The 22,506-nt window shown below is 46.1% G+C and overlaps 1 protein-coding gene across 6 annotated transcripts in view; it reads right to left on the reverse strand.

Annotated features, from left to right (window-relative positions):
- Positions 1–22,506, reverse strand: part of HIC2 (HIC ZBTB transcriptional repressor 2) — a 78,478-nt gene that overhangs the window by 27,555 nt on the left and 28,417 nt on the right. Inside the window, exon 1 of one of the 6 annotated variants that reach the window (XM_068157261.1) lies at positions 18,829–18,857. The exons of the other annotated variants lie outside the window; for them this stretch is intronic. The gene's annotated coding sequence lies outside the window, so the exon portion shown is untranslated. Of the gene's footprint in view, positions 1–18,828; positions 18,858–22,506 lie in introns of those variants that run through there. 6 annotated transcript variants of the gene reach the window in all.

Below are 22,506 nucleotides of genomic sequence, written 5' to 3' on the forward strand. Positions count from 1 at the left end.
CTACTTCCTACAATCTGCATTCTGCTTCCCTTTCTATGGCACAGGTGCTGAATGGCTGAGAGTGTCCACAGTTTGTTTGGCAGTTTGATCAGACATAAATCTTACACACACACACACACCCCAAAAGAATAATTTTATATAAATATATATATGAATATACATGCCAAATGTACAAAGAGAAAGCTGAATTTGCTATCAGGAAGATGTCAGAGCAACAGATGCCAGACTTTCACCCAGCCAGACACAATGGTATGTGCAAAGGGTGGAAGGCTCAGGAAACTCTGCCATGCTACTTCCACATCCATGTTTGTCTTCACAATCCATATTTCTCAAACCATTTCTGCACCAACTTCCTCATTTGTTTATTCCTTCCCATGGTAGCACTTCCATTTATAAAATTCACACCTTAATTGACCTGGCTGCCTGTCAAGCTTAGGAGAACTGAAATGAAGCTGCTTTTGCCTGCTGGGGTCACAGCTGGGCAGCCTAGCTGCTGCTTCTACATCCTCCATGGAAGGTCCACATCATTTCCTTATAGCAAATGCTTCATTAAGTAATGAAGCACAACTCACATGCTGCTTTCTTGTAACAACACATGTGCACCAACATGAAAGAGCAGAAAGGAATACAAAGTGTGCTTCATACAGCCTCAGGGACACAGTAACCAAAGCAGCCATTTGTTCTTGGATTCAGGCACCACTCATTCTGTGCAGCTCTAACTGACAGTTTTCAGCAGGTGAAATAGATTCCCCCTGATTATCCACTGGTTGCCAGCAGGCTAACTTGACTCACATCGCCACTGACAGAACACACCTCAGCTACATCTTGAGCAAGACCTGCCCCACTTCAGCCAATCTTACAGCTCTCTTAACCAGGAGAGGTGTATCACACGGGCAGCTACTGGTTTCTGAAGGGTGGAGGATCCTGTTCAAGCTTAACCATCTCCACAGGTTAACCACCCAGTAACCTGACTGAGGTGATTACAACAGGAAGAGTAGCAGTGTATTAGACACAATGTCCTGATCCTGCATCGTGCTGCACAACCCTCCTATATGTAGCTTGGATGTTCAGAGACCCTCCCTGGACAGTGCAACAGTATTCGCAGAATGTTTGGGGTTGGAAGGGACCTCAAAAGATCATCCAGTCCAACCCTATTCCTGGATTTCAAGTTCTGGCTGGACAGCAAGGGTGCAGAATGAACTGCTGCATTCTTAGAGGGGTTAGAATAGAGTCTGGATGTATCAGAGGGGTGAAGCCAATAAAGCCACTTTGCTCCTTGCTAGAACCATCAATTTGGCTGGTGTGAGGGGAGAAGCAAGCAGGGGGGAGTAAAGGTACACATCCCTTCTTTAGAAAGAAGATGACCTGGTACCTCAGAAATAGTCCAGTGAGAACACTATTTCCTTCACCTAATAAAGTTCCTTGTCCAGTATTAAAGGAAAGTTGTCATTCAGGAGGGTCTCAGCCACCTCAAAGAGCAATTTAGAAAATGATGGCAGGGTCTGATGTTTAAACAAGCTTTTCCAGCAATTACTTGCTAACAGCATCCAGAGGCACCAAGTAAAATGCAGAACCCATCATCCCAAGCAATTTGTAGTAGCGATACATAGAGAGAGGCAGGGGATTTGAAGGGCAGGGAGAGGGGGTAGGGTTAAACCCCACGAGTGTAAGCATACCCAGAAATCTAAAACTCAGAATAAAAGCCAATGCCATGCACAAAAGCCCTCATGAAATAAACATTAATAAAAAGAGTCATTGCTCCCTTGTTTGCCCAACCAGCTCAGACCCAGTAGCTCTCCCACAGCCTGAGCTTTAGGGAGCTCCAGACTCTCGCCACCCCTTTGGCAACCTTGTGCCTTGTACTCAGGCATGCCAGGCAACAGCTAACAGGTACAATCTCATTTGGCCCAAAGCTGCCTGGCATGTGAAGGCAGAAAGGCTCTGTGAGCTGGAGAGAAACCTCCCAAGAGAAGAAACTCACTATTTTGCTTAGGAAAGTCTCTTGTAGGTCTCCTCCAGCGAGCTGTGCTGCACTGTTTGCAAGGTGCGTTCATCACACTCGTGCTGCAGTCCCTGCTCCTCCTCAGGGCAGGGGAATGCCACGCTGCAGCAAGCTTGCTTCCTCCCAGGTTCACCTGGAACCATTCCAAGCTACTCAGCTTCTGACAGCTCTCCAACTGCTCTTGCACACTGGATTGCTTTACATTACATTGCTTTCCCTGCCAGGAGGCACTGCTGTATTACAGTACAATCATCTACCACAATGTAAAACTGCTTTTTTCACCTCCCAAATACTGACTGTTGCCACTGCAGCCACAGCTCTAAGCCCTGCCCTGTATTAGGCTTTCCTGCTTCTGTGTATATGCAAGAGACACACCCCCAGCATCCCTCAGTACTGGCCCTGAGACACCCCTGTGCCCAGGAGGACCAGGGGCTGTGCCCACCCTTGGTGGCCATGCACTGCCCATAGCAGCTGGGCCTTCCTAACATGTCCTCTGCCACTCAACTCCCAAGGACAAGATCCTCTTCTCTCAGGCCATGGCAGAAACCAACCCTGTAGGCTAGATAGCTCCTTATCAGCTGTCTCCTCTGTGCCAGAGCTAACGCCCGTGAGCCCATGCAGTAAGGAGGGCCAGGGACTTGATCTCGATGGACACAGTCTTTCAAGATCCTTCTGGATGTGTTCCTGTGTGGCCTGCCCTAGGTGATTCTGCTCTGGTGGCGTGTTCCAACCCCTACAATTCTATGATTCTATCTTGTCTCCTTTTCAGCCTCCTTTCCAACTTGTTGCTCCTTCCCTTCACTGTGCTCCCCAGGCCCTGCAGAGGGCTGCCACCCTCAGCTTCCAGCCCAAGGGGTCACTACTGGAGTGCAAAATGCCTAAGCCAGCTCATTAGGTGCATTATCAGGCACCTCCACTGCCTGTAGCACCCAAAACAGCAAGAACAGTAACTAGAAACACTGCAGTGACTCACAGCACCATTAACAAACTCAACTTTCTTTTGCCAAGTGACAATTCTAAGGAAGGAAGGAGGCTACAGAGGTATTTTCTAACAGAGATGTTTTTAAGCTGTTAGGGGGACTTTTGGCTCCTAAAACTCTTCATTTCTGTGTCCTTTATATGACTTGTGGGCTGTACAGCTAAACTAGTTCCCTGTAGCTTATTTCCCTTCTAGTCTTGAACTATAAAAACAGCCACATAAGAGCAGAGGTTTAACTCTCTGCCTTGTCTTCAGAAGTAACCAGAATAAGAGCAAAAAAAAAAAGCCACACCAGAAAAACCCCAAACAAACCAACCCCCCCCGAAAGTAAACAACTCAAACCAAACAACTAGTAAGGGGGTGGGAAGGGGTGGGAGGAACAGCAGTGAAATAGAATACAGGCTGTCTTTTCCCTTTCTATACCCTATGCAATTCATAAAAAGATCTCCTGATCCAGAGGTTGCATCCAAGCCATCACTTTTAATAAGAACTTATCTGTCCTGCATCGATTTTTCAGTCTGTTTAGACTTCTGCTATCCATAACACCCTTTGGCAATGAGTTTCACGTGGTTAACTGCTGCTTGACAGAGTGTCTCCTCTTTGCCTGCTTTGAATCAATTTAGTTAACCTAAGAACCATGAAGAATCACTCCCTACTCCCCTTCTCCACCCCATTCATCACAGCATGAAACATCTGCAATTTCTGGATTAAGTCATCTCTTCTCTTGCTGAGAGAAATCATGTTGACTGGCTTGGGGCCCATCTTTGATGGTCTTCACTGGACCTTCCCTAGCCTTCCACTACCTTTGAGAGGTGGCAATCAGAGCTGCATGGTGTTTAAGATACTGGCACGCCATGAATTTACACAGCGGCATACTGATGGTTTCTGCTTGGTCTACCAGCTTGGGTAAACATCCAGAGAGTTTGTTCATTCTTCAAGGAGTGCAGCATTTCCTTCCACCTGGCCATCAGTCTCTATTCAAAAGCTCATTGAGGACTCTCTTCAGATAGCAGGTCAAGGGAGGTGATCCTCCCCCTCTACTCAGCCCTGGTGAGACCCCACCTGGAGTACTGCCTCCAGTTCTGGAGCCCCTATTACAAGAGGGATGTGGAGGTGATGGAATGTGTCCAGAGAAGGGCCACAAGGATGAGCAGAGCAGAGGGCTGGAGCACCTCTCCTATGAGGACAGACTGAAGGAGTTGGGGCTGTTCAGTCTGCAGAAGAGAAGCCTCCGAGGTGACCTAATTGTGGCCTTCCAGTATCTGAAGGGGGCCTACAGGAAGGCTGGGGAGGGACTGCTCAGGGTCTCAGGTAGTGATAGGACTAAGGGGAATGGAATGAAGCTGGAGGTGGGGAGATTCAGGCTAGATGTGAGGAGGAGGTTCTTCACCATGAGAGTGGTGAGCCCTGGAATGGGTTGTCCAGGGAGGTGGTTGAGGCCCCGTCCCTGGAGGTGTTTAAGCCCAGGCTGGATGAGGCTCTGACCAGCCTGATCTAGTGTGGGGTGTCCCTGCCCATGGCAGGGGGGGTTGGAACTAGATGATCCTTGTGGTCCCTTCCAACCCTGACTGATACTATGATACTGATTCTTAAGTAGTTTCACCTGTCCCTTCAGCAGACTTTTCATCTCCCTACAACTGCTGCCACAGAGCTCTCTTTTTTTAAACAATTCAACCCATTCAAAAGTCACACCTTTCCAATTTTCCCCCTCAAAGTCCTACCCAAAGCAAAGCAGTTTGCAGCCACTCAAAGCTCACAGCTACTCTCTCACCTGTAGACCCCATTCAAAGTCCCATGAGCCAAAGCAGCAGAGCATACATGGTTCTCCCCAACAAGCATTAAAATCTATACTGACCAACCAAGGAGGTGCTGGATTCCCCTACATTGGACAGTTTCAAGGCCCAGCTTGACAGGGTGCTGGGCCATCTCATTTAAACTATAGTCTTACCCTGAAAGGTTGGACTAGATGATCCTTGTGGTCTCTTCCAACTGCATCTATGAAATTTTATTCAGCTAATCCCAGCAAATGTCCAACTCTCCAGAAATTTCCCAGGCATCCCCATATAGTGACTGTCCCAAAGGATCAGTCAGACTTGGCACCGCGAGGCACAATTCACTACACTGCCTCACGAGCCTCTGCTAATCCCAGGAGACATGCCTCACCAAATATAGCTGCTCTGTATAATTGCTTGGCTTATCTCCCCTTTTAGCTGAACTACTGTGGTTCCAAAAGCCCTTAAAATTAATGACAGATATGCTGCCAGATTAAAATCCATCTACCTGTGTAATGCTCTGTGCATCACTTGCTCCTAACAGCACTGTCGGTCACAGTGCTCAGCTGCAGCTTCTCTCTGCTGCTCAGCAGCAGCTCCAATACTGCCAAATAAGTGGATGCTGGGAGAAGTACCAGAGCAGTTTGTTTGACCCCAATTCCAGAATTTCTGGGAGGCAGTTGTAACATACCATAAGAGAGAACACACACAAAACAAAGTCATGAGCCAAAATGCTGCATCTCAGCATACCTGACTAGAAAACTGAGCAGGTCATGTGAGCAAACACAGACTCCTGTGAACATGCAGGTAACAGAAGTAGCTCCAGACAACTTAACAAACAAGTCACATAATATACTTTTTACTTCCCTAGTCACAAACCCCTGAATTTGAATGAGCAAACCATAGAAATAACAACCCCTGGACATCAACAAAACTCTACTCCTAGCCTTGAGCATAAGACAGCATGCAGAAGCTGGATGAATAATGCAGACCAGTTCAGCAGATTGAGATCTGAACCTTCCTTCTGGGGAGCTCATTTTCTGCACATTTTGCACATAGTGCCTGGATATTTAAGTGCTGAGGAGAAGCATCCCCTTCCTTCTGTTTCCTAAGGAAATTAATGTAGGATAGAACATCACTTTTACTAAGTAAGATGATAAATTCTACCAAATCTCTCTTTCTGGAGCTCTGAAATAAAGGCAATTCAGAAAGTCAGCCAGAGACTTGCTTGCAACTATCACCACTACTTTCCAAGACTGAAATGAGAAGAAGTTGCATTTAGGTTTTACACTCAGCTTTAAATGTTAGATCACCTCAATTTCCTCTCCTGAAATACACACTCAGTAGGTACACACAATGTGTATACACACACATCAATCACTTCTGGTATTTCCTCTGAAATCCCTACTCTGACTGTTCTTGAAGTGCTGCATCTAATAGATAGTTTCCCCAGTTAATTTACTCCCTGTACCATAAAATGCTGCCATCCAGGGAGGAATCAGAAGCAGCCACAAGCTTGGATACAGAACATACAACAGCCTGCTTACAGCAAGCAGAGAAGTCATCATTGTAAAGCAGTTAATAGAAGGGTCTTAAACACTGCTACAAGAAGTGGCAGCCTATCCAGAGCTACACCAGGTAGGAATGAAGTGAGTCCCAGTTACTTGCTGCTGGCCAGGAAGGTGTGCACAAACTGGTAAAGAAGCAGTTAGCATCTCCTGTTTCACACTAGTCTATCCAGACCTTGAGCTACAAAAAGTCACAGAATGTCAGGTTAGAAGGGACCTCAAAAGATCATCCAGTCCAACTCCCCTGCCAGAGCAGGACCACCTAGGGCAGGTCACACAAGAACACATCTCCAGAGAAGGAGACTCCACAACCTGTCTGGGCAGCCTGCTCCAGGACTCTGGCACTCTCACAGCGAAAAAAAGTTTTTGCTTATGTTCCCGTGGAACCTCCTCTGCTCCAGCTTGCACACATTGCCTCTTGTCCTGTCATTGGCCATCCCTCAGCAGAGCCTGGCTCCAGCCTCCCAACACTGCCCTGCACATCTTTATCAACAGGAATGAGGACACCCCTCAGGCTGCTCTGCTCCAAGCTAAAGAGCCCCAGCTCCCTCAGCCTGTCCTCACAGGGAGATATTCCACTGCCCTCAGCATCATTGTGGCTCTGCACTGGACTCTCTTAGGCAGTTTCCTGAGGTCCTTCTTGAATTGAGGGGCCCAGAACTGAACATCAAGTTCCAGATGCAGCCTCAGCAGGGCAGAGTAGAGGGGGGAGGAGAACCTGTCTGACTTAGTAACCACAGCCCTTCCAAAGCACCCCAGGATGCCATTGGCATTCTTGGCCACAAGACAGCGGGCACTGTTTGCTCACAGGTTTCAGAGAAGAATTAGCTGAGAAAAATGAGGATGCCCTTCTTGAGACTGGTGTTCCAGCCCCTCGTGGCCCTGACTCTCAGCAGGATGTGACAATGTCATTGCAGAACATGCACTTGAGCTCACTTATAGCCCTCTCCTAGTTGAGACTAGAGGATCTCTGTTCACCTCATACTTTCTGCATTTGTCCTGCCATTGTTCCACAAGCAGACCTACTATTGGTGAGGAAAAATGATCCACAGTAAGGGAATGGGCTCCTCTGAGGCACATGTGGAAAGGGGACATTGGGTAAACAATGGGTGAATTTACAGTGCAGTTTGAGAAGAGCAGTTCTTACCACCTTCTGGGGCATTTGCAGAAAACAGCTTCCCTAGCTCTTGGGTTAATGAACAAAGGAATCAGCAAGTTCAATGCATATTGCAAATGACCACAAAGATTCATTGTCTGAGACATGGCTCTCCCTCCACACCCACTGCCTACAAGTAAACATTTCTCAAGTGATCATCTGGGAGATCTGGCAGCAGACAGAACTCAACACCTAGCTAAGTTGATTCTTCAAGGAAAAATTTGGGCAAAAATGCTGGAGGTCTTGGAGATGCTTTGCAGTGGCTTCACTGTGGTTGTTTTTTCCTCAAACATTCTTACAATTTTCCAGCAATCTGGTCATTTTCCTGCTCTAGCAAATTTCTTGACAGCTACTTGGGAAAAAACCTTTCACTGATCCATTAACATGCACATGGCCTATTGCTTTGTGTTGTGAAAAATGAAGAGGTCACGAATCTTTCCTCAAAGCCAAAATGCTGCAGAGCTGAGGGGGGACTCCCATCCTCACTCCTTTAACTCCCTATCGTTTTGCAGCTAAACAAAAGCATAGCCAACAGGCAGGTAGATGGATGACAAACCTGCCCAGTGATCTGGCTTCAACCACTTGAGCTAAAGCTGCTTATTACAGCCAGTAACAGACTCAGCTCCATCTCCTTGCAGGGGCAAGCCCTGAGACCCACCTAGCAGGCACACACTGGTGATACACTATACCCCATGACCTATCCATGGGGTTAGGCAGAAAGTAGTATCCAAGGTACCTATCATGGCAACATCTAAATGCAAGTATCCCAGCACTCTGCAGACAAAATGGGCTTTCCCCCAGGCTGTTTAAAATTTGCATGTTCCCGTGTAGCACTGAAGATAGCAGCAATGGTGATTCATTAAGATAATGATTTAAGTAGGAGGCTTAAGAAAGTCAAGGTGGATTAACATTCAAAGGGCTGCAGTTGGAGCTTCTCCACTCCAGCCTGCCACCTTCCCTTTTAAGGGAAGGGATGAATTCTATAAATCAGGAAAACTGTGAGTTAACAGCAACTACAGCACAACTACAACACATTAAAGCACAAGAGCACCATCTCTACCCTGGCCCATCCTCCTCGGCAAGGTCAAGCACAACATTTTATGCTGCAGGAAAATTTTCATGCCACTATGGCTTATTGGCTTCTCCTTTATTTGATTCATATGTTAAAAGTCTCTTAAAAAATTAGTAATTGTGCAAATTTCTTTTAAATTAATTTTCTGTTCACCTTAGAAACAATTCAACCTTTCCTCCAAGCAATCATCCTTCTCCACTACTGAATAACGGGATGGGTTTGATAAATTGATTGCTCCCCACATAACAATGTAAATATACACGCTGAAGGAAAGCACACACATCCTCTCCACACCTCTACACTTCAAAGTGTACTTAGTTACAAGCTGCAACATGCATTCTGTCCAGAACAGGGGGTTAATACTCAGACAGTAACAGGCAGCTCACACTTCATCCCTGCTGGAAGACAGGCTTTTGAACAGCAATTTTGTCACTGCCCTTTCTAGAGAGATGCACAGGCACCAAGTTTTGCTGGTTTTCTGCTCACTCATAGTAGTTGAGAGTGGGCATCCCGTGGTATGTTGCCCCACTCACCGCTAGCTGTGCCTGGTCTGAACATCTATCCCATGCTGAAGCAGTACAGAATAGCTTCCTAGAATGCAATTACAGAAAGAGTAAGGGTTTGTCTTTAAAAGGGATTACTCCAGAACAGCTATTCCTTATTAACTATTCCAAATCACTTCATTAGGATGTAGTTAACTGGGGATAGCTCTTCTGCTCAGATTTGTAAATTACCTTGGGCTGAATCAATGACCCTGTTTAGATGAGCCTTGAGCACAGCAATCACAGCAATAAAAGAGAGACCGAGAGTTGCAGTAAAAGCAGAGCTGCTGTGTGGGCACATCTCAGCTGAGTTTGCCCTAAGCTGAGCAGATCAAGAAATATTTTTTGAAGTTAAAATGTTAGGTGTCATCAGCACTGCATTGTGATTCTGTACAAGTCTCTGCATCCACCCTGTTCACACTTGGTTTGTTCCTTAGATATATGAAGACAGCAGGGAAATTTTGAGTTCTGCAGTTTCTTTGTTTATGAAGTTCTTAGCTTGCAAGATTTCTCATCCAAAAAGGGCTGAGAAAGTACCTGGCACATCTTGGATGCTTATTGAATACATTAAATAAATCAAAACGGTTTATGATAAGATTCCACTCCCCCACACCAAACAGATGTAGGTGCAAGTCAAAGAGGCTTGAAAAATTGTACTAAAATTGATTTTGCTCCAGTTTTCCCCAAAGGAAAAAAACTGTGTGTGGGTTGAGACAAAAACATGGAAAATTTCAGCTATCATGAACAACTGAAAAGAGAAGTGGAGGAAAGACAGAAGCCAAAACTGAACTTCACATTCAGAGTGCATACTTTATATTCTCTACAGTGTTCCATGTTGCAGACACTCCTGGACTGACACAAAGTGCATCTTTTCCTTAGGCTCATCACACTTCTAGAGAAAAATGCCAGAGAGCTTAACACGGGAGCCTCCTCCTGCTCAGAGGCACTCACAGACCACAGAAAAGGTTCCTTGGTCGATTTCAGCCTCTGAGAGGCTAGAAAAGTTTGGACCTGACACAGCTGAGGATGTCTGTCACAAAACTGGGGTGAGAGTTACTTACAAGCACTTGTCAAGTTCTGCAGCACAAAAAGCTGTGAAAAACCTTGAACACCTACAGCTTAAAATATACACAAAGCCATCTCATCCTCCATGTGTTTTAGGGAGGGAACAGAAACAGAACACACTGTTAGAGCTGTGCCTAGGCCATCGGAGTATGACTTGGTTTGGTACACCTGACTGATGGCTAAACATCACCAGCTGCATAGTTTTCCATGCATGAGGTCTGTGCACAGGCAGCTGGGTTCTGATGAAGGACTTAGGATAGCAAGTTTCAGTAGACATGGTTCAGTCATTTCCACGGACAATGCTGGCATCTCAGAGGAGCTCTCTGACAAAGACAGCACTGCACTTGGGATTCAGCAGCAGCATTCAACTGCCAGACCCACACGACCACTTCTTGTGTCCCCACAACTCCTTATTCACACCACACCTCCCACACTCACACTGACAAAGCTGCTCCATCCCATACATGTCAAAATCCAGCAGCTGATCCAGCCTGCCACTACCTGATGGCAGTAACTGTGTTCCCTTTGCATGTAGGCAATTTTAGTCCACATGTGCAATAATTTATAAAGCAGCTCCTACAGGTTCTTTTCCACATAGAAAAGCTAAGAAATACATGACAGCAAGGGGAAGGGCAATTACAAACATATGCAAATCAAATTGGGCACCAAAAAAAAAAAGGGGGGGGGGGGTGGAAGAAACTAAAACCACTTCCAGTCTCTCTCTCTCCAACAAATTCCACACACTCATTGTCTCTGGCACCACTTCACAGCAACCCCAGAAGATGTTCACCTGCTCTCACAGCACTAAGAAACAAACAGTGAAACAGGAACAGAGGAGCTCCCACCTAGGATGGCCAACAATCCCCTGACAGTGCATCATGAAGTGGAAACTTTAAACATTAAAGAAGAAAACCAAACATGCATGCACACAGACACATAGCTCTGCTGCTGTGTGCCATCAGCATCCTGCCCATTTTCTATACACATCTAATATCAAGAGATTTACATTCAGGCCAAAAGCTCACGCTGGCAGGAAAGGAAAGTACTTTGGAGAAGAGAGGTGAAGGGAGCGGGGGGAAAAAAAAAAGCCTCCAGTTTCTTGGCTTGTGATCAGCAGGCTGGATGCATTCTGTGGAAGCAGGCCAAAGCGTTAGCTGTAGTCAGGAGAACATCTGAATCCCAGCTCGAGGGAGCCGGGTTTGCGGCTCTCATTTGTGCTGTGTATCAATTGAATATCAAACCACATTTTCCGCCTTCTGAATAATAAAGCTTAATAGTTTGAGACTCCCATATGGTCTATTGTTAAAATATTTCCAAACACTGAGCTGCTGGTTTATTTCTGAAGGAAGAGGTTCCTCCTTCCTCTTCAAGCTTTGCTGGTTTAAAAGATGCTCATAGCAGAAGTTAAAGATACTCATCTGGTACCGAGTTTTCTGAAGGGCTGAAAACTGGAGGGGAGCAGAAAAAGCAAATACATTTGAAATTGGCTTTTTTTCTTTTAATGTCACATGCAAATGCCTGTTCCAGGCAGAAGCAGCTGGTGCCACCAGGCTCTGCTGCTCCAAACAGGGGGCGCAGAAGCTTTCAGAAACCATGAGCTGCTCTAACAAAGGAGGACCACACAGACTCAAACCACTCACAAAAGGACCGAGGCTGATTATTTGACTATTACTTACAAGGAAGCTTGGCCAGTAACATAGGCAATAAATACTGGAGAAACCTGTTCTGTGCATAACCCAGGTTTGTCTTTTCACAAGTCCTGCTCTCTAATTAGCTCCTCATTCCTGGAGGGCATTGCTTATGGATGGAGTGTATCAGTTGGGTATATTTTTTAGAGAAAGTTAAACTTGTTAAATACTAAAAGCATCAGCATAAGAAACATTCCACAGCACATTAAGGAACAGTCACTAGTGCTCCTTTCCAGTCACACCAGAGAAGGGTACTCCTTTCTTTCTACTTTGCAGAAAAGACTTAGTGATAGATTCTCTTGGTGGTAGAGAGATTCTCTCACTTGCAAGGGCTACAGGGCCCCCCTCAGAGCCTAGATGAGAACTGAGAAACTCTCATCTTTTGGATGCTGCATTCACACCCTGTCCAATTAGCACAGAGGGACTCAACTGCTCAGCAAGCAGAAGTGAAACCATGCAGCACTGCCTGGTTGTGCCCTGGTGTGAACCTCTAGCTCCACTTCACCCAGCTCTTGCCCTCTCCATGAAGTGCTTCAAGCTCTCTCTGGCAGGAACTCTCAGTGCAGCACCAGCTCACCTGTCTGCTGGTTACTCAAAGGTGCTAACAACAAACAGCACCAAAATGTAGCAGTTCCTACAGCCCAGGGAGCCAAGCAGAAATGTGTGCTCTCTCTTCCTTACTCCTCTGTTTCAGTCCTCATTGCTGCTTCTCATTCCTGTCTCCTACTTCCCTCCTTCTGCTTCTGTGTTTCCCTTCCATCACCTATCTGCCTTGCCATCACCTGCTCTGCTGCACTGTACAAGTCTTCAGAGGCAGCTGTCCTAACCCTGAACTGGTTGCTCACACTCAGCTGCCTCCTCCCCCAAAAGGAAGACATTCCAGTATTTCAACATTTGCTCTCATCCCAATTCAGGGAGAAAACCTGAAATTAGACACTCTTGCAGAGTGGAAGTTCACAGGTTTAAAAAAACCCAAAATCAAACCACCACCACCAACCATTTGTGAAGAGCAGTGCATGAGTGCATGGGGTGCCCTTTGAAAAGGAATTATTTTTGTGTTACTGAAACCCAAGTTAGGTCATTTTGGTTTGGTGACCTGACCCGAGCAATTTTGTCCTGAGACACTACACTATTGAACTTCTCTTGTCCCCACAACGTTGCACTGCCTCAGACACTGCAGCTTGGCAGCCTGATAACCCTGGCTGCACCTCTGGGTCAGCTTCTCTGGTTGGACAGCTGTTCCCATAGCACACACCAAGGTGTTCTGTGGCACAGCACTGGCTTCTGGGAGAGCTCTAATGTCATATGGGAAAGCCAAGGCCCTTGGAGTTCAGCAGAAGAGGATGAATACATCAGGCAACAGCTCTCTGAGCAGCTGAGGGCTACCTGGAATCACAGAATGTCAGGGTTTGGAAGGGACCTCAAAAGATCATCCAGTCCAACCCCACTGCCAGAGCAGGACCACATAGAGCAGGTCACGCAGGAACACATCCAGACAGATTTTGAACATCTCCGGAGGAGACTCCACAACCTCTCTGGGCAGCCTGCTCCAGGGCTCTGGTACCCTCACAGTGAAAAAGTTTTTATGTTCCCATGGCACCTCCTCTGCTCCAGCCTGCACCCATTGCCCTTTGCCCTGTCATTGGACATCCCTGCACAGAGCCTAGCTCCGTCTCCCACACTACCCTTCCTATCTGTATAAACATGAATGAGAGCACCCCTCAGGCTCCTCTGCTCCAAGCTAAAGAGACCCAGCCCCATCATCAGCCTATCCCCTTGAGGAGAGCCTGCATAAGGGCCCTGTCATTCAAAACTCACCTGAATGCATTCCTGTTACCTGCTCTAGTGATCCTGCTATGGCAGTAGTTTGGACTCAATCTTTCCAGGTCCCTTCCAACCCCTAACATTTTGATTCTGTGAAAACAAGGACTCAGTGGGCAGACCAGCAGGTATTCACAGACAGGGACTTTAGTTTTCCTGCAGACTCTGTGATACTTCTCTTGTACAGTCTTACCCCTGGGTCTGTGCATGTGAGAGAAGGTAGAGTACATGACCACAGACTGCATATCTGGTTTGGATTTACTTGAGAGAGAAAAGAAAAAGGAGAGACACTTAGCCTGTAGTTTCAGCACTGGAAATTGCAATAAACCTCTCTTTTTAAACCCTATAACCTTGTGACTGTTTTATAGTTATAAGGAATCATAACCAGAGAAAGATTTAGCCTAACAGTGATCTGCCCTCAAAGACATTAATCTGTCACATCTAATAGAAGGAGAACAAGGAGCCAAACCTTTCCTCTAAGTAATTCAAACAGATGGTGTATGGCTTTGGTAGGAACTTAGTGTCATTTACCCTGGTTACAAGGGCAACTTGGAGAGCACTGCACAGCCAAAGATGCTGTTTACAAGTCAGTGTGAAAAATGCTTCTGCTAGATTCCCTTGCCTTATAAAACTTGAATTCTCTATGATCATATCTCACTGCTTTTGTGGCTGACACATCCAACCAGCTTTGCACCCATTTGTTCACCCCCTTTATGCCAGTAAGGTTGAGTCTGTCTTTTGTTTGCAACTTCTTCCTCTTCTCAAAGTAATTTTTTTCCTTTTGAGGGCTAGAAGATAATCAAGTGCATGGTGCTAGTGTGTAAAGCAAATATATAATCTTGTCTATGCTTCCAGTTACTTCTTTCTTACCCCATAAAGTACACCAAAGTGCTCAGGTTAGTTTCTCTTTCCTTTCCTTCTCCATGCCTTATATGGGAAATAAAGGGTTTTTTTTTTCTTCTCCCCCCCCCCAACCTCAATCCCCAACTTCTCTATTCTAGCTTTATCACGTGAGTTCTCTCCCTTCTTCCCTTATATACCATGTTTCTCCGGACTCACAGCAAAAAGTATTTCTGGATGGCCTTGCTCTGGGTTCCTTTCTCCTCCAGAGAGGCAACCATTAGCTTCTGGGACACTTCCTCTCTTGGATAAAAGCCAAAGCTGACTCCATTCTCTTTTCCTCAGGTCTGCTACTCTGCCCACTAACATATCCTCATCTTCCACCCACATTGAACCAACCCTAAGGTTTCCAAACTTGTCTGGAGAGCTTAATCCTAAATTGTGATCCTCATCCTGCAAGTGACCAGGCATGAAACCAATACCAATGCTTAAGAGTTCTCATGATAGCTCAAAGCAGGTGAAGACCAATGTCAGATTCCTAGCATGCAACAAGGCTAACAGGGAGCACTGAAAGATATGGGGCAGCAAGAGACCAAATTCAGTGGTACATGCAGTGGCAGTTCCAGAGAGCACAGTGAATTCAGAGGAGCCACATACTGGGTTTCCAGACCAGTCAGGGGAGGATTGGTATTAGAGGACCTGAGGGTAATCCCCAGATTACCCTTCAACAAGCTCACAGGGAGCAAATGTCACTTTGCATGGTGAAGCATGCCAGCCAGGGAGCATGCTTTATGTTTCATGTTAATGAGTATTAGCATGGAACCCAACTTCCTTCCCCTCCCTATTTTTGATATGATTAAGGACTAGAATGAGCATTTCTTTTCACTCTACAACAGCAACAGACCACAGCACTGCAGAACAACAGGAAAGAGAACGGGGGTGGGGAGGGTAAACAGAAAAAAATCCAGGTGGTAGACACTTACTGCTCTGGCCACTGCATGAAATGAAGGCTTGAGTGCACATTTTTGTCTGATTGCATAGCTGTCTCTGCTACCCATCTAATCTGCTTAGAAAACTGGTTTTGAAGGATATGGTTCAGACATACCACTCACATGCTGGGGTGGGGGGTGATGAGGGGAGGGGAAAAAAAGTGCTGCAGCTGCAAAAGATAAAATAGAGACAACTAATTTTCTCAGAGGTTGCAACACCACCTCTCCCCCTCCTCCACATGCAGTCACTGCACTGGCAGGATAAGCTGGAGATTCTCCAGCGTAAGCAAGAAGGCACAATAAGGTGTGCAGGCCCTTCTCCACCTCTATGCCCACAGCCCTGGGGACACACACACACACACCACAGAAAGCAAAGGCTGACAGCCCAGTCACTCAGAGGGAGGTGATGACATTCCTCTGCCTGCTCATTTCAACTCCAGTCCCATTTTGCAGAGGGGGAGTGAGCAGCACACATCACTGGATGCTAGACCGAGACAAGAACGTAAGGGAGCTGCCAGCTCCTGCTGTACCAATTGGTGGCTGGGTTCTGAACTCTCATTGTGTGATCCAGTTTCTCCTGTCATCCAAGCCATTCTGCAGGCTCCAAGAATATGTTCATATAAGCCATGTGTCCCGAAAGCTAAACAGCTGAAGGGGATGGGAGGGGTAGGGAGAGAGGAGAACCACTGGATTTCTGGTGACAGTGTCTAAAATACACATTTGCACAGGGAAGCCTCACTTTAGATAATCACTTAGCAAAACAACTACAGCTGCTGACAGGCAAGAGGTACAGTTTCAAGTGACCAACAGACACAAAATAGTCCAAACAAACGACTGCAGACTACAGGGTGTGGGTGTGTGTCCTCCCACACATGTAAGAGATAACAAATGGGTACCAATGGGTGACCCAATATCAGGACTGGCAGACCTAGTCCTCATGTCAATTACACCACAGCAAAGCCATTACCCAACATCTAGCAGAAGTGAAACTGAAATCAGAGTCGGACCCAGGATGTCAGGCAGGCAGCTGCTTTGGTTTCTTTAATGCCTAGAATTACAGCCGGGTTTGCTTTGTTTCAGCAGTCTAAGCTGTCTTTGGCAGGAGGGCCAGCAGCCTTTGCCAGCTGCCACCTGATCTGCAAGGAATTTTTTTTAAACAGAATGGGGTGTTTCAGGTTGTTTGTTTTGTTGGGGTTTTTTGAGGTGGAGAGGGAGGAGAGGAGGTAGAGGTTGTTAGTGATGAAGGGACGACAAGCACGAGAAATGTAGTGGCATTTCTTGTCCCTTTCCTCAGAGGTACTTTTTTCCTTTCTTTTAGTTCCCTGCCCATGTATATGCTTACCCTCTCCTCTGGGCTCTCCTACACTCAGGCCCATCTGTTCTTTGAAAGGATCCACAATGTCAGTTCTGCTCTTTCTTTGAGGAGACACCGTGTGAGTGCCTATTCCCCACATGAAATAAAGTACAAGGGGGTTTCACATGTATATGAATAATTTTTAAGCCTTCCAAATATTAATTGCTTAAGGAAATTAAGCACCTGCTAATAATAAACTCCCCATACAAGAAGAAGATGGTTTCAGTCTGACTAAAATGCTTTCCCATGCTAACTGCTAAGCATACCATTTTCTTGTCTTTTACAATGGCAATTTCTTTAGTTCTCCAATTACCAAAGCACTTCAGTCCTTTCTCTTCCGTGACAGAAAGGTCCAATTCCCTTCTCCAACTCAACCTTCAGAGTACCGCAAGTGAGAAACTGGCAATTATGGCTAGCCATGAAAAGTCCTCAGGGCAGAGACCAGCTCCGTGGGTTGTAGAATCCACCTGCACACCTCCTCTCCTCACATCGCCCACAGTCCCCCAGGAGGCTGCTGATGTTCACAAGTATTATACTACAGGCAACATCTGACTGTGGCAACTAGGTACTGCAAGTGCAAAGAGGAGCTGAAATGCTGATAATGCCAGAACACTTAGAATAGCTGATGGCAGGGGGGAGAAGGGGGCCACCAGCTGAATTTGCATCACATGATAACATCAGTCAGTTGGGTAAAAGCCCCCATAGGGCTGCTTGGGAACATAGAGCTAAAAGGGCTTTCACTGGTTGTAGAACTGCAGATCTCCTCCAGCTTCTCATCCCACCCTGTGCAACTTGCTGCAAATCAAGGCAAGCATTCCCAAAGCCTGGAGTATTTTATTACCCAGGTAATTCACCCTTTGCATGAGTATCTTTTCTGTATCCAAGAACCTCAAAGTACTTGGCTACAAGACTTGTCCTGTATCCACTGAAGGGATGAAAGACCTGGCCTAGCTTGCTCAAGGTCAGATAGCAAGTTCAGCAGCACAAGATGACTAAGACTCAGTTACATGCAAACCCCATTCAACCATTCTGCCCATTAGACTGCCTAGACGTTCAACACCCTCACGGCATCAAGAATGACTAAAGGCCTCCCAGGTCAGCCTGTGATACAGAACCAGGAGCTCACCTCTCTCTTTCCTCTGCCTCCCACTCCTCAAGTCCCACTCCAATGTTGTTCCAAAACCCACATGATGAGATTTTCCTAATCAGCAATTAAATAGTTAATGCTTGCATTAGAGTAGATGGAGCTGCTGCAGGAAAGGTATGCAGAAGGAAGGAGGAGAAAAGAGACAGCAAGGAGGAAAAAGCAGGCAGAGAAACCATTTTAAAGGAAAGCAATGTTCCCACCAAAAGGGGTGGTTAGTCAGTTAGATAACGTGACCCTTAACACTTTCTCTAGGCTAGGATAAAATGCTGTGTTGTTGAAAGCATTTGACAGGCACAGTGCAGGTAAGGCTCATGGCCCAAAGCTTATGGTAGCCAAGGCAGAAACTAATGAGGACATGTTCACTAAGGTGTCTTAATGTTCTACTTTTAAATCCTTGCCCAAGAACTCAGGGCTATGCAAAGCAAAGGTCTCTGATGTTGTCTTAATGATGATGAAAGCAAAGTTAAGACACAGTGCAAAGAATGTCAAGGAATTGCTGAATCTCACATCCAGCTCTTTTTATACACTCACTGGGTGCCTATGAACATCTGCAACTTAAAATATTCACAGCATTTTACTGACAACTTACTATGACATTTTTCCTCTAAAAATCTAATCAAAGCCCCAAATGCCAATAGGAAAAGAGACCACAGGCTAACTGCCTAGAGTCTTGTGAAATTTCTGGTTTTGCTCCACTGTTGGCTCAGGCACATTTTGGAAGGAAAAGGTGAGGAGGAAGAGAAGAGAGAACTGAGGAAACTGTGCCCAGGGCCTAAGCAACACTGTCGTTTTGATAATCTATTACCAGATTTGTAATTAAAATCAAGTCCCACCTCACTCAGGCAGCCAGATCCATCCACACAGAGCTTGCTCAAGGAGTTGTTACAATAAATACCAGGAGAATTACAAATGCTGTAGCTTCTTTTTAACCCTTCCAGCAGTATTTCAGGAACCACCTGTCAGTTTGAAAGACTGATGGCTTTTCTCTCAGCTTGTTGCAGGCTTTGGGTGTGCCCCTAACCAAATAGGCTTACCACTTAAAAGCTTAATTGCACCTGTGGCTTAAACCTTATCCCAGACAGCACCGGGGAGCATTTGGATTTGGGTGTTTCAGGTGTGGGACTGTGCTCACCAACAGAGCTAGGCAGCTCAGTACAGGAGTCCCTGGTAAAGCAGACTGTACACCAGGGAGCAAGGGATGAGGAGGAGAGAAGTGTTTTTCTATTTTGATCACATTTAACTGTATTTATATTCTCATGGCTGGCTTTGAGTAACGTCCACCTCCTTGTCTGTGACTGAGGGCAGGTTTAACAGTCTCAGATTTCTTTTCCACAACAAAAAGATCAAAGTTTGAGCCACTTGTGCAACTCAGGTGTTTACAGTGAACTGGTCTAATCGCATGGCAAGCCCTCCCTCCCGTTATCAGTCTCATACTGAGCCAAGCTGCTTCATTCCATATGCACCAGGAAGGACTTGAGGAGAGCCCACATCTGGTGTGGATTATAGCCCACCGTCCCTTCTGTCTACTCTTAACCAGGAACTAAAACATGCTAGGGATGAGTTGAACATGTTCAAGTAAAGATTTGTTCAGGGTCTTTTCTGCAGGGCTGACAAGCCACTTCCAGGTGGTATTTTTTAAAGAGGCTTTCTAAAAAGCAAGCTAACACTGTGTGAAGAACCACAAGGAAGAGCAGGTGCCCTTCACTCACATTCTAAGTATTGCCTATGTAGTCCAGGCTCAAAAGCCATCTTACTTCCCAAGGAAACCTGTGCTGCTTTTTCAGAAGTTACTGGTGAAGGAACTAGAAAGAAATACAGCACAGCAGCAGTCCATGCAGGCCAGGTTCCACATTCCTAATCTCATTCTGCCTCGTGCAAGGACACACAGACTTTCTGGGTCTCCAGTTTGTAAGCTATGAACTGGAGCTAATTTTTAGGGGTTCGTGAAATTGTTTTAATTAATAATTGCAAAGCACACATCTTCAGATGGAAGGTACCATATAAATGTTAATGAGCTCTGACTACTGGTAGTATGTGTGTCTCTTGGGAATCGTAAGAACCACGGATGGATCAAAGAAGACATGTAGCTCTAAGAGGCAGTGGTGGGAGTTGGCTCTGTGTTTAACTGTATTTTAAAGTAGATCCTCAAGACTGTTGTGGATATTCCCTATCTAGTTACAGCAGCTTTCAATTAAAATTACATATTATCCTTAGGCAAAATTTCACAGTGTACCTTTTAATATTAGCAGGGCACATTCTCACTCATGTAGGTATTTCCTCTACATATGTGCACTCTAGATCTTTGCAAATAGCGGTTAAAGCAACTGAGAAATAGGGATTTTACCTTCCTTTTCATCTAAATAAATACCCCTTACCTAGTTCTATTACTGAAAAACTTCCTGCTCTCCTGGAAATGCTGTGACAAGAAGCAGGACGAGGCCGTGGCAGCCGCTTGCTTCACAGTGCTCTGAGATGAGTCTGGCAACACTTCAGACACGGAGCTGTCCTCTGAATGCGTGGGGCAGAAAACACCACATGGGAAAGGTAGTGCTTCTGCTCTCCTAAGCAGCTACCTCCCGAGTGTGAGCGGCACAAAACGTGGCTGTGGGCCAGCCTGAGGGCGGCCCCAGCCCCATGGTGTGCTGGTGCAGTGCGAGGGGCAGCCTGGAAGCCAGGCCTCTGGAGCCTGAGCAGAGCGGCTGTCCTGCTGGGCAGACACTCGGGAGGAGGCCTGCAGCCGCCTCAGGAATGCAGGATGGCCGCAGGCCTCAGGAGTGTTTTCCAAAGAGGTGCTTGGATTTGTTTCTCTTAGGGTCCGGCAAACCTGTGCTTTTCTGCTGTTGGGGGTAGTGGTGGGGAATGAGGAAGAGCTGCTTTGTTGTGGTTTTTCAAAAACACTAGGAGACAACAGGGAGCAGGGACCAAAGACCATCCTTTTCCTGAGGAAAATTCAATCTCATCAGCTGCCTTCTTACTTCTCTCAAGCTGTAAGAACCCATGGCCAGTTTTTTGTCCGCTTCCTGGATGCTCGGTGAGGCTGACATGTGGCCACCCAGGGGGTCTTCAGCCTCCTGCCTCCTTTGTGGGGGCTGCGTTTGGTTTTGTCAAGAAAATCAGGCCCTCTCTCCTGCTCACCTCAGGCACGCCTCCGTAAGGTCTGCTTTCAGCAGTTGCTGCTAAGGCAATGCTGTAGCTGTCTCCAGTTTTGTCTGCACTGGGACAACTGGGACTGACTGCTTGCTGCTGGTAGCAAGAACAAAAATGGTGTAGGCACGCTCAGGGTAGTTCCAATTGGACCTCTGAGCTGCTCTGAACAAGTACAGGAAAGAGCTGGCATTAAGAATCCTTACCCACTTCTTTGGCAAAAGAGGGAGAAATTTGGAATATGTTCTGACAGGCAACGTTGTTGATAGCTAGGAAAAAAAAGCCCCAGAAATTAATTTCCTCCTGGTGCGCCAATGAAAGACAACACACAGCGAGTGGTGGCCAAAACAGTGGTCTAATAATTTGGATCTACTTGCTGTGTTCAGCACTAGAAGACAAGGCAAAAACCACAACTCTGTTTTGATGCGGAATAACATACATCTGGCCACAATCCAAACGATTTTTAGGCAAGGAACCATGACCCCAAACCAGAAGGACAGGAGGTTACTTTCTTCCCCCAGCCACACCAGGGAATTTTACGCCTTTCTATGAATAATGTTTTTATAAAGGATCCAGGCAGCAGTCCTAGGAAATACCTCTCTCTAAACCCTAGCCCAGAAAAATCACTTTGGAAAAGGTCATATCACCTCCTGTTCACAGAAATTACGTTAATTAGCACTTGTCCCTCTCTGCATAAGGTCAGGGATCCTCCCACAAAGGATGTACGGAAGCAGATTGTTAAAAGATGTACGCATGCCCTCTTAAGCAAACAGGCTTCTTTGTAGCATCACTAAGAATCCCTCTGGTCATCCCTGTAGAAGAACTCTTAATTGGAAGGGAAGCAGAGCGGGAGATTAGTGTAGCCAGTGCTTTGCCAGGTATGGGGAGCACAGGACAGGTCAATAGGTGTGCTGGTATTGTAGTACTATGAAGTAATCTCTCTCCATCTGGGTGGCTTTTATCAGGTTCGGCATCAGCCTTTCATGCAGATTGAAATATCTGAACTATGAAAATGTTTTCTATTGAATTGGAAAGACTTGCAGTGCATTTTCCCCTCTGATACACTTTGTTTCTTCTCACTCCATCCAGGCATTTGTGCTATATATACACTACTGAAGCACTGCACTTCCCCTCCTCGTGACCAGTTATGTGCACTGAAAGAAAGTAAATCCAGGTAAAACCTGCTATCAATTATATCTGGGTGCAACTGAAGTTTGATCAGCAATGAAGGTCAACATGCTGCTCTGTATTTTCAATCTACAGCAAAAGTTACAGCTCACTTATTGAAAGAAGGGAAAAATAACCTAACCCAAACAGTTCTTGGCCACAGAAACACTGTCACAGGTTGCCTGCCGCAGCACTTACTG

This window comes from Melanerpes formicivorus, unplaced genomic scaffold (genome assembly GCF_026170545.1).
Source record: "Melanerpes formicivorus ecotype bairdi unplaced genomic scaffold, bMelFor1.0.p_v2 SCAF_36, whole genome shotgun sequence".
Taxonomy (NCBI): domain Eukaryota; kingdom Metazoa; phylum Chordata; class Aves; order Piciformes; family Picidae; genus Melanerpes; species Melanerpes formicivorus.